The sequence below is a fragment of the Larimichthys crocea genome, chromosome XVII, assembly GCF_000972845.2.
Source record: "Larimichthys crocea isolate SSNF chromosome XVII, L_crocea_2.0, whole genome shotgun sequence".
NCBI classification, from domain to species: Eukaryota; Metazoa; Chordata; class Actinopteri; family Sciaenidae; genus Larimichthys; species Larimichthys crocea.
The window spans coordinates 10,621,755-10,631,583 of NC_040027.1; the positions used below are offsets into that span (position 1 = coordinate 10,621,755).

The window sequence follows — 9,829 nt, forward strand, 5'->3', positions numbered from 1 at the left end:
TCTCCCTCCTGTCGTGTTTGTCCTCCGCGACTGCTGTGTGTGTGTGTGTGTGTGTCACCCCTGAATTTCAAATATTTTCTGTAGCCAACTGCATTTACAGTTGTAAAATCCCTTGTAACTCCCTGAAACCACCCAATGAATGCACTAACTTGCTTGAAGAACCACTCTGCTACACAAAGCAGACAGAAACACCTATAAAAACCTAAGCATAGACATTTAAAAAAAGGACAGCTATTGACATTTTATTTTTTTATATTTATATAAACACACATACACACAAAGTACTGAAAAAAGGAGAAATTAAATAACAGCACTCAAGTAAATGTGCTTTGGTAATGCCCACCACTGACATCTGGACAAATAAAACCAAAATGTTTTTGGTTATACAGTGGGGGAGATACGTTCTTAAAATAACCCGCAATAAACGAAATCCGCGAAGTAAGTTTTACAATTATTCTACATGTTTTAAGGACGTAAAACCCCTAACCACACACTTTTATACACCTTTTTACACGCATTTTGTACAGTACTCCCTTAGCCAATCAGGACGCAGAACACACGTGCGGTTCTCCCTTAGCCAATCAGGACGCAGAACACAGTACACTGTAAAAAAAGCATGCAAAATTACACTAAAAATCTTTGCACCACACTCCTGTCTCGTCCTCACTCCTCTCTCTCCTTCAGCGTTTCTACCCCCGCCCCGGTATGATGATTAGTTGCACAGCATGCACGTCACACCCGTAGCCAATGCCTAAAGAGAAAAGTACCACATCACCACATCTGGGCTGAGCCTCTCCCAGCATCTCTCGTTTTCGCGTGGTCACCTCGGGCCGCTTCAATATTTTCAAGCGCGTCCTTATTGCGACTTTATGGCAAATACTTTGAGAAAACTGGGAAAGTCGGCTCGAGCTTACTGCAGCGTGTGGACACATGTTTCATCTCTTGTAACCACAAAAGCCCTGCAGTCATCTCCTGGGTGGTATCAGCTGGGACTTATGATGACATGGCATCTTGTGACATGTACGGACAGCTCTATAAGGTACGTTTATTCTTATTAATTATTATGAATCATCATCATCATCGTGTTATAAGAATAGTGCATTTTTTTCCAGCTGCAGCTGTGCGCAACGTGTGCGCATAAGGTGTGAGTGGATGGAGAAGCTGCACGTTTGCGGTTGCAGTTAGGAATATAGTGGTAATATATGAGGCTGGAGCGTCTCATCAAATAAAGGCAAAAACAAAAACAAACGCCGGAGCTGTGTGAGTCATTGCACTGCTAAAGAAAGTAGCTTAACACCGAGGATGACTTGCAGTTTCAACACGAACATGGTTATTTGGAGTTATTATTGCAATAACCGGCCAGGGGACCTCTGCCGCACGTTTGCATGTGCTGATCAGGTCCACATGGAGGGAGGGAGCTGGAGAGCTCACCCCGCCTTCCTCCCTGTGGTTCCTCCTCGTCCTCTGATATGAGGAACGAGGCGTCATCGTCATCCTCTGTGAGGCCAATTTCCAGCACGTCTTCCTCGGGATAGGGACTTGGCTTGGGAACCGGAGGGTGGCCGGTTCAAGTCCCACATGGAAAAATATGGAAGGTGGACTGGTAGCTGGAGAGGTGCCAGTTCACCTCCTGGGCACTGCCGAGGTGCCCTTGAGGTTGGGAGCAGGGATGTAGTGGTAAAAAAAGAGGTGGGTAAACTATACATTTTGGGATCGGGGGACCACGACGTTGTAAGGGCCAATTCATAGTCGACGCAAGCATGACGCAAGGAGGCTACGATGTGTATTTTATGAAACAACTTTTCTGACACATAGGATTGTGTGTGTATGAGTGTTTGTAAATGTGCATGTGTGTGTACATGACGCACTCGAAGGGCTCTCTCTACCGTACCCGATGAAATGAGATTTATGATCATTTTAAGTGAATATGACAGTTCATATGATTATGGTTTAAACTCATATTCTGGCCACTTTGTATTGCATAAATAGGCTGAAGCCCCCCTAAAATAGGCCTAGTGACGCCACTGCCTGACCCTGTGTAAACCCCACATGCTGGAATATTACAATTCCCTCAATATACCAGTCAAAACCTTGAGCATTAGATTAACATTAAAATACTATATATGGAATCATGTGGTGAACAAAATAGTGTAGCCTCAGAAAGGACCATCTAACTGCACTTCAGTTAGAGTCTCCCACAGTCCAGTCATCCAGCCACAGAAATCCCCAATCCTCCCAACCTCAACAGGAGGTGAAACTGGCACCTCTCCAGCTACCAGTCCACCTTCCATATTTTTCCATGTGGGACTTGAACCGGCCACCCTCCGGTTCCCAAGCCAAGTCCCTATCCCGAGGAAGACGTGCTGGAAATTGGCCTCACAGAGGATGACGATGACGCCTCGTTCCTCATCTCAGAGGACGAGGAGGAACCTTCGTGGCCCCCGCCCTGGCTGAAAAAGCTGCTCGAGTCTACCAACAGGGAGGAAGGCGGGGTGAGCTCTCCAGCTCCCTCCCTCCATGTTTACCTGCTCAGCACGTGCAAACGCGCGGCAGAGGTCCCCTGGCCGGTTATTGCAATAATAACTCAAATAACCATTTCGTGTTGAAAACTGCAAGTCATCCTCGGTGTTAAGCTACTTTCTTTAGCAGTGCAAAGACTCACACAGCTCCGGCGTTTGTTTTTGTTTTTGCCTTTTTGATGAGACACTCCAGCCTCATATATTACCACTATATTCCTAACTGCAACCGCAAACGTGAGCTTCTCCATCCACTCACACCTTGTGCGCACACGTTGGCCACAGCTGCAGCTGGGAAATGCACTATTCTTATAACACGATGATGATGATGATTCATATAATTAATAAGAATAAACTTACCTTATAGAGCTGTCCGTACATGTCACAAGATGCCATTTCATCATAAGTCCCAGCTGATACCACCCAGAGATGACTGCGGGCTTTTGTGGTTACAAGAGATGAAACCGTGTCCACACGCTGCAGTAAGCTCGAGCCGACTTTCCCGTTTTTCTCAAAGTATTTGCCATAAAGTCGCAATAGGACGCACTTGAAAATATTGAAGCGGCTGAGGTGACCACGCGAAAACGAGAGATGCTGGGAGAGGCTCAGCCCAGTGTGGTGATGTGTCGTTTAAATGAACGATGGGAGCCGGGGTTTTTGTACTTTTCTTTTAGGCATTGGCTACGGGTGTGACGTGCATGCTGTGCAACTAATCATCATACGCCCAGGGGGTGGCGGGGTAGAACGCGAAGCGAGAGCGGAGGAGGACGAGACAGGAGTGTGGTGCAAAGATTTTAGTGTAATTTGCTGCTTTTTTTACAGTGTACTGTACGTATACGCGCATTGTGTCTGCGTCCTGATTGGCTAAGGGAGACCGCACATGTGTTCTGCGTCCTGATTGGCTAGGAGTACTGTACAAAATGCGTGTAAAAAGGTGTATAAAAGTGTGTGGTTAGGGGTTTTACGGCCTTAAAACATGTATATAATTGTAAAACTTACTTCGCGGATTTCGTTTATTGCGGTTATTTTTAGAACGTATCCCCGAGATAAAGGGGGACCACTGTATACCAAAAACATTTTGGTTTTATTTGTCCAGATGTCAGTGGTGGGCATTACCAAAGCACATTTACTTGAGTGCTGTTATTTAATTCTCCTTTTTTCAGTACTTTGTGTGGTGTGTGTGTGTCTTGGTTTTTTTAGGTGTTTCTGCTGCTTGTGTAGCAGAGTGGTTCTTCAAGCAATTAGTGCATTATTGGTGGTTTCAGGGAGTTACAAGGGATTTTACAACTGTAAATGCAGTTGATGACGCATGAAGGGCTCTCTCTACCGTACCCGATGAAATGAGATTTATGATCATATTTAAGTGAATATGACCGTTCATTGTTATTGGTTTAAACTCATATTCTGGCCACTTTGTATTGCATAAATAGGCTGAAGCCCCCCTAAAATGGCCTAGTGACGCCACTGCCTGACCCTTTGTAAACCCCACATGCTGGAATTTACATTCCCTCCATATACCAGTCAAAACTTTGAGCATTAGATTACATTAAAAATACTATATATGGAATCATGTGGTGAACAAAATAGTGAGCCTCAGAAAGGACCATCTAACTGCACTTCAGATTAGAGTCTCCCACAGTCCCAGTCATCCAGCCACCGAATCCCCCAAATCCTCCCAACCTCAACAGGAGGTGAACTGGCACCTCTCCAGCTACCAGTCCACCTTCCATATTTTTCCATGTGGGACTTGAACCGGCCACCCTCCGGTTCCCAAGCCAAGGCCCTATCCCGAGGAAGACGTGCTGGAATTGGCCTCACAGAGGATGACGATGACGCCTCCTTCCTCATATCAGAGGACGGGAGGAACCTCTGTGGCCCCAGCCCTGGCTGAAAGCCGAAGCTGCTCGGTCTACCAACAGGGAGGAAGGCGGGTGAGCTCTCCAGCTCCCTCCCTCCATGTGGACCTGCTCAGCACGTGCAAACGTGCGGCGAGAGGTCCCCTGGCCGGTTATTGCATAATAACTCCAAATAACCATGTTCGTGTTGAACTGCAAGTCATCCTCGGTGTTAAGCTACTTTCTTTAGCAGTGCAACGACTCACACAGCTCCGGCGTTTGTTTTTGTTTTTGCCTTTATTTGATGAGACACTCCAGCCTCATATATTACCACTATATTCCTAACTGCAACCGCAAACGTGCAGCTTCTCCATCCACTCACAACCTTGTGCGCACACGTTGCCGCACAGCTGCCGCTGGAAAATGCACTATTCTTATAACACGATGATGATGATGATTCATAATAATTAATAAGAATAAACTTACCTTTAGAGCTGTCCGTACTGTCACAAGATGCCATGTCATCATAAGTCCCAGCTGATACCACCCAGAGATGACTGCAGGGCTTTTGTGGTTACAAGAGATGAAACACGTGTCCACACGCTGCAGTAAGCTCGAGCCGACTTTCCCAGTTTTCTCAAAGTATTGCCATAAAGTCGCATAGGACGCACTTGAAAATATTGAAGCGGCTGAGGTGACCACGCGAAAACGAGAGATGCTGGAGAGGCTCAGCCCAGATGTGGTGATGTGTCGTTTTAAATGAACGATGGGAGCCGGGTTTTTTTTAACTTTTCTCTTTAGGCATGGCTACGGGTGTGTGTGACGTGCTGCTGTGCAACTAATCATCATACGCCCAGGGGTGGTGCGGGGGGTGAAACGCTGAAGGAGAGCAGAGGAGGGGGACGAGACAGGAGTGTGGTGCAAAGATTTAGTGTAATTTTGCGCTTTTTTTACAGTGTACTGTTCAGTATGAACGCGCATGTGTTCTGCGCTGATTGGCTAAGGGAGAACCGACATGTGTTCTGCGTCCTGATTGGCTAGGGGGTACTGTACAAAATGCGTGTAAAAAGTGTTATAAAAGTGTGTGGTTAGGGGTTTTACGGCCTTAAAACATGTATAATATTGTAAAACTTACTTCGCGGATTTCGTTTTTGCGGGTATTTTTTGAAACGTATCCCCCGAGATAAAAAGGGGACCACTGTATACCAAAAACATTTTGGTTTTATTTGTCCAGATGTCAGTGGTGGGCATTACCAAAGCACATTTCTGAGTGCTGTTATTTATTCCTCATTTTTTCAGTACTTTGTGTTGGTGTGTTGTCTTAGGTTTTTATAGGTGTTCTGTCTGCTTGTGTGTAGCAGAGTGGTTCTTCAAGCAAGTTAGTGCATTCATTGTGGTGGTTTCAGGGAGTTACAAGGGATTTTACAACTGTAAATGCAGTTGGCTACAGAAAATATTTGAAATTCAGGGGTGACACACACACACACACACCACAGCAGTCGCGGAGGACAAACACGACGGAGGGAGACGAGAGACCTTATTTATTACATTATTGCATTATTTTGGGTGATAAATTAATTAAATAGTTGTACGTTTTATTTCATAGCACATTTTTACACAGCATGCACTGACCAAAGTGCTTTACAATGTCAAAAATAAAATAAAATTTAATTTTAACATTTAAAATATAAAATAATAATAACAGCAATAATAATAAATAATAATTAATTAATAAAAAACAATTAATAAAATGTGAGGAGCCGTGGGAGCCGGCTCTTTCGGCTCCCAAACGGCTCCTCACATTTTATTAATTGGTTTAATTGTTATATATATGTATTTATTATTTATTTATTGATTGAGTGGTGCAGTGTGTGTATTAAATAGTGTGTTATAGTGTAGTTAGTGTTAATAAATGACAAGTTTGATAGTATTTAACGTGTCCACTCTACTGATTCCTGTTAAGTCATTGCATGGCTCAAGGTATGTTGTTGTTTAAAGACTTGCACAGTTGCACCGAAAAGACTGAAAAGGTGGGATTATCAATGTTGTGGGCGGTCCCACTCCGCCCCTGATTAGGATGTGTTAAGAGGGGTCGGTGGTGGTTTGAGTTTGGGTCCATGGTCACGGGAGTATCTTGTCATTATCGCATGTAATGCACAACATTAAACACTTGGAGTTAGTGACATTTTGATGTATCAAATGTTCATTGAGCTGTGATCAGAGATCAGACTGATAGTGGAGTCGAGTTGTTGCCTCCTTTTCCATGTGGACGCTCCTTCCACTCGTTTCTATGCTTCTATGAGGTGACAGTCCACGTCTTGAACACCAACTTTAACCAGCCTCTCTCCCTGCAGTGTCTCACCACACCACCTGTACCCGGAACCAACTGATCCAAACATATTTGGTTTTAGTTCATGCTGCTTATCAAAGACATAAAAGTACCGTCTGCTGTGAACGCTCACTGCGAGATTTCTGCTTCCACACCATGACTACAGAGGAAAATGAAAGTTGTTTGTCGGTCGTCATGCAAAATAGTTTTTATAAAAAACTGTAGAGGACACCTCCTCAGAGACTGTACCTTGACCACAGAACTATCTTCTACTGTGAAATAGAAAGGGCTGACAGGGAAGTCTTTCACTGGATCCACATGTCAGTGTATGGCCTGTCTGATCCTTTAAAACTTTGGACAAGAACACTAAATGTGTCATCTTTTCAAATCATAATCCATGACACATCAACTTCAGTGCAAGAGTTGGGTTTTATTATTATGTTACCATTGACACAATCAGCAGAGAAAACGAGCGTGATTGAAAAGCAGCACGAGAGAGACACCGGACTCAGATCTTATTGAAAGCTGCCACGTCGACACCTCTGGACCTGGACATAAGCAGCAAAAAGAGAGAAACAACCAGGATTCAAACATGCCAGAGTTTTATTCAATTACTTTTCAGCCACATGATGTTAGCAAAGTGCTGGAAATTTGTTCAAATGGTCTTAACATTTGCCGGAAGGTACCTTGGAGTTTGAGTTTAAGTCTAGGTGAATGTTAACTTATGATTTGGGTACGATTCACAGATTAAAAGTCTTTTAAGACTTCAACACCTGCAGATCTCCTGATAAATCACAAATCTAGATCACGGTCATTACAGATGTGAAAAACGTTGCAGTACTACGTAGTCCTCAAACTTGGTGATTTCTTCCTCCAGCAGGTCTGTTCCCACCTTGTCGACCTCCACCACGCATGCGACTCTGGAGCTTCTTGTGCCGTAACCCACAGGAACCAGTTGGAGGTGCCCCATAGCAGGCCGTAACCCTGCACCGCGCGCACACCACTCCTCCAGCTTCACCATGTCGGTTTCATCGTCCCACTACAAAAGCGGAGGAGGGGAGGTGTAAGTCTCAAAAACAAACTTTAATTCATTTTTATTGAAAGGATCCTGTAGGATTTGTTTTACTCAAGTTCAGCATCAGACTCACAGGTTTGAGTCCAATAGGATGGCGGATTTGGCGATGATGCCGGGCTTCTTGGCCTTCCTCTCTGCGTACTCTTTCAACCTTGCTCTTGAGTTTTCTCGCCTCGTCGCGTCTTCGTCGCTCCCAAACAGGTCGATGTCATCGTCGTCTTCCTCCTCCTCTGTAGCAGGAGCGCTGCTCTTCTGCTGGACGGTAGTGCCCTAAACAGAGGAAAGATTTCACTCTATGTTTGACACCAACTGGAGCAACAATAAAACTATAAACACAAGACGGCCGATTGGATAAAACATCTCGGTGAACTCAGTTTGTGTACGGTACTTGAACGGAGTGGGAGCCGGGGTGACAGCAGCAGGAGATTTCTCCAAAAGGCTTCCCCGACACTCCAGTTTGGAAGTGCAGCCCCTCAAGATCATCCACCACTAAAAGAAACAGGGCAGAGTCAACAACTCGTACATGGGAAAACCTCATGGTAGTAAGAGTGCTGTGTATAAAGAGGAACACGTTCAAATAAATGTGTAACGCCTGAAAACGTGCGTTCCCGTCCGCTTACAAACGGACTATCCAGCGGCAAAGATCAGAAAGCCAATCAATGAGCCAGGTTTTCTCTTCCTAGTCAGTTGCTGCTGTGTAACTGCTGTAACTGCATGATGCTGTCCAGGCGGTTTGTCTTCTTTCCAGTGTGTGCCGTGTGAAATGAACCGAGTCTCCCGGATCTCAGCATTAACAGCATTAACATCGACTGCTGAAACAATCAATTAAAAGTCCATGATTTCATTGGCCTGGTTGATCTACTGACAGTTTAATGAACATTTAATAAAATCATGATATTGACAGTGCGGCATTAAATCGTTTCTTTTAGATCAAACTGGATTTGTTAGTCATGTAAAACTAGTTTGGGATCAGTAATGTTTTGATTTGTCATCATAACATGAATTCTGACAAGACCCAGAACGGACAAAACTAAACACTGGCTCTCGGGTCTTTCACGTTTTTTTTTTTTTGCCTGTTTCTTGGCTGCTGTCGTTTCTCCTTCAGTCAAGAAAGACAGGGTGAGGCCACAGGGCTGACGGCGGTCGTCTTGCCGTGGCTACTTTGCTGACTAACAGTTTAAAAATATCCACAGTGCCTTGAGGACACTTAAAATGTCCACAAACAAACCACCTTTGTGTAGGCTCTGGTTCTCCGCTCCAGGCTCTTGATGCGAGAGACGATTTCTCCTTGCTCGCTGCACTGCTGCTGCTCTGCACCGAAAACAAGAGGAGCGTTTACTCGGAGCAAACATCTCCTGACCCCGAACCAAAGCATCAATCCAGGCAGACCCCGTATGTGAGCACACAACACACACAGCCCTGTCCATCTCAGCAGTGGAGCTGATAAGAATTAAGTGATAAAAGCAGTACGTGAACGGGGTCTGCAACACAGTCTCTAAAAGCAGACTAATGTCTGAACTCTAATAACTCGAGCTGGGATGTCAGCGAGGTGCTTCCGGGGGACACCACAGGGGCGCACTTACAACTGAGACTGCTGGCTCGGAGGAGGTTGAGCAGACCTCTGTTACACAGGGGTTTTCTTCAGCTGAGGGGTGGACAGAGGGTTTGAAGCATGAAGGAGGGGGGACGGAATGAGGAACCAGAACTGGATGAAGTAAATGCTGCGATAGAGGTCCTACTGAGGAAACGTAAAACTGAAAGCAAGAGGGCGACCAAAGAGAGAGGCCGTAGAGGCGGGGAGGGAAGATTTCAGCTGGCACCAACTTCTACTGGAAAGTTCATTTATAGCACCATTAAACAAACCTACTGCCTTTTCTCTCACTGTTAAGGTACACAAAATGATTTAAGGTGCCACCACTAATCGTCCTGCTGTTAATTATTCCGTTTGAAGCTGTGAACAGATCAGCAGATTACGTACTTCTAATTGAAAGTTTCTTTAGTGTAACATTTATTGCAGCTGCAGGTCCTTTTTTTATCTTTTGAGCAGCGTTTTTTTCAAATTATGTTCTGATGA

The 9,829-nt window shown here is 44.9% G+C and overlaps 2 pseudogenes; one reads left to right on the plus strand and one right to left on the minus strand.

The window, feature by feature from the left end:
• Positions 1–7,188: 7,188 nt before the first annotated feature.
• On the minus strand, positions 7,189–9,130 carry LOC113747985 (elongation factor 1-delta-like; annotated as a pseudogene).
• Positions 9,131–9,446: 316 nt separating this feature from the next.
• Positions 9,447–9,829, plus strand: part of LOC113747986 (elongation factor 1-delta-like) — a 1,225-nt pseudogene continuing 842 nt past the window's right edge.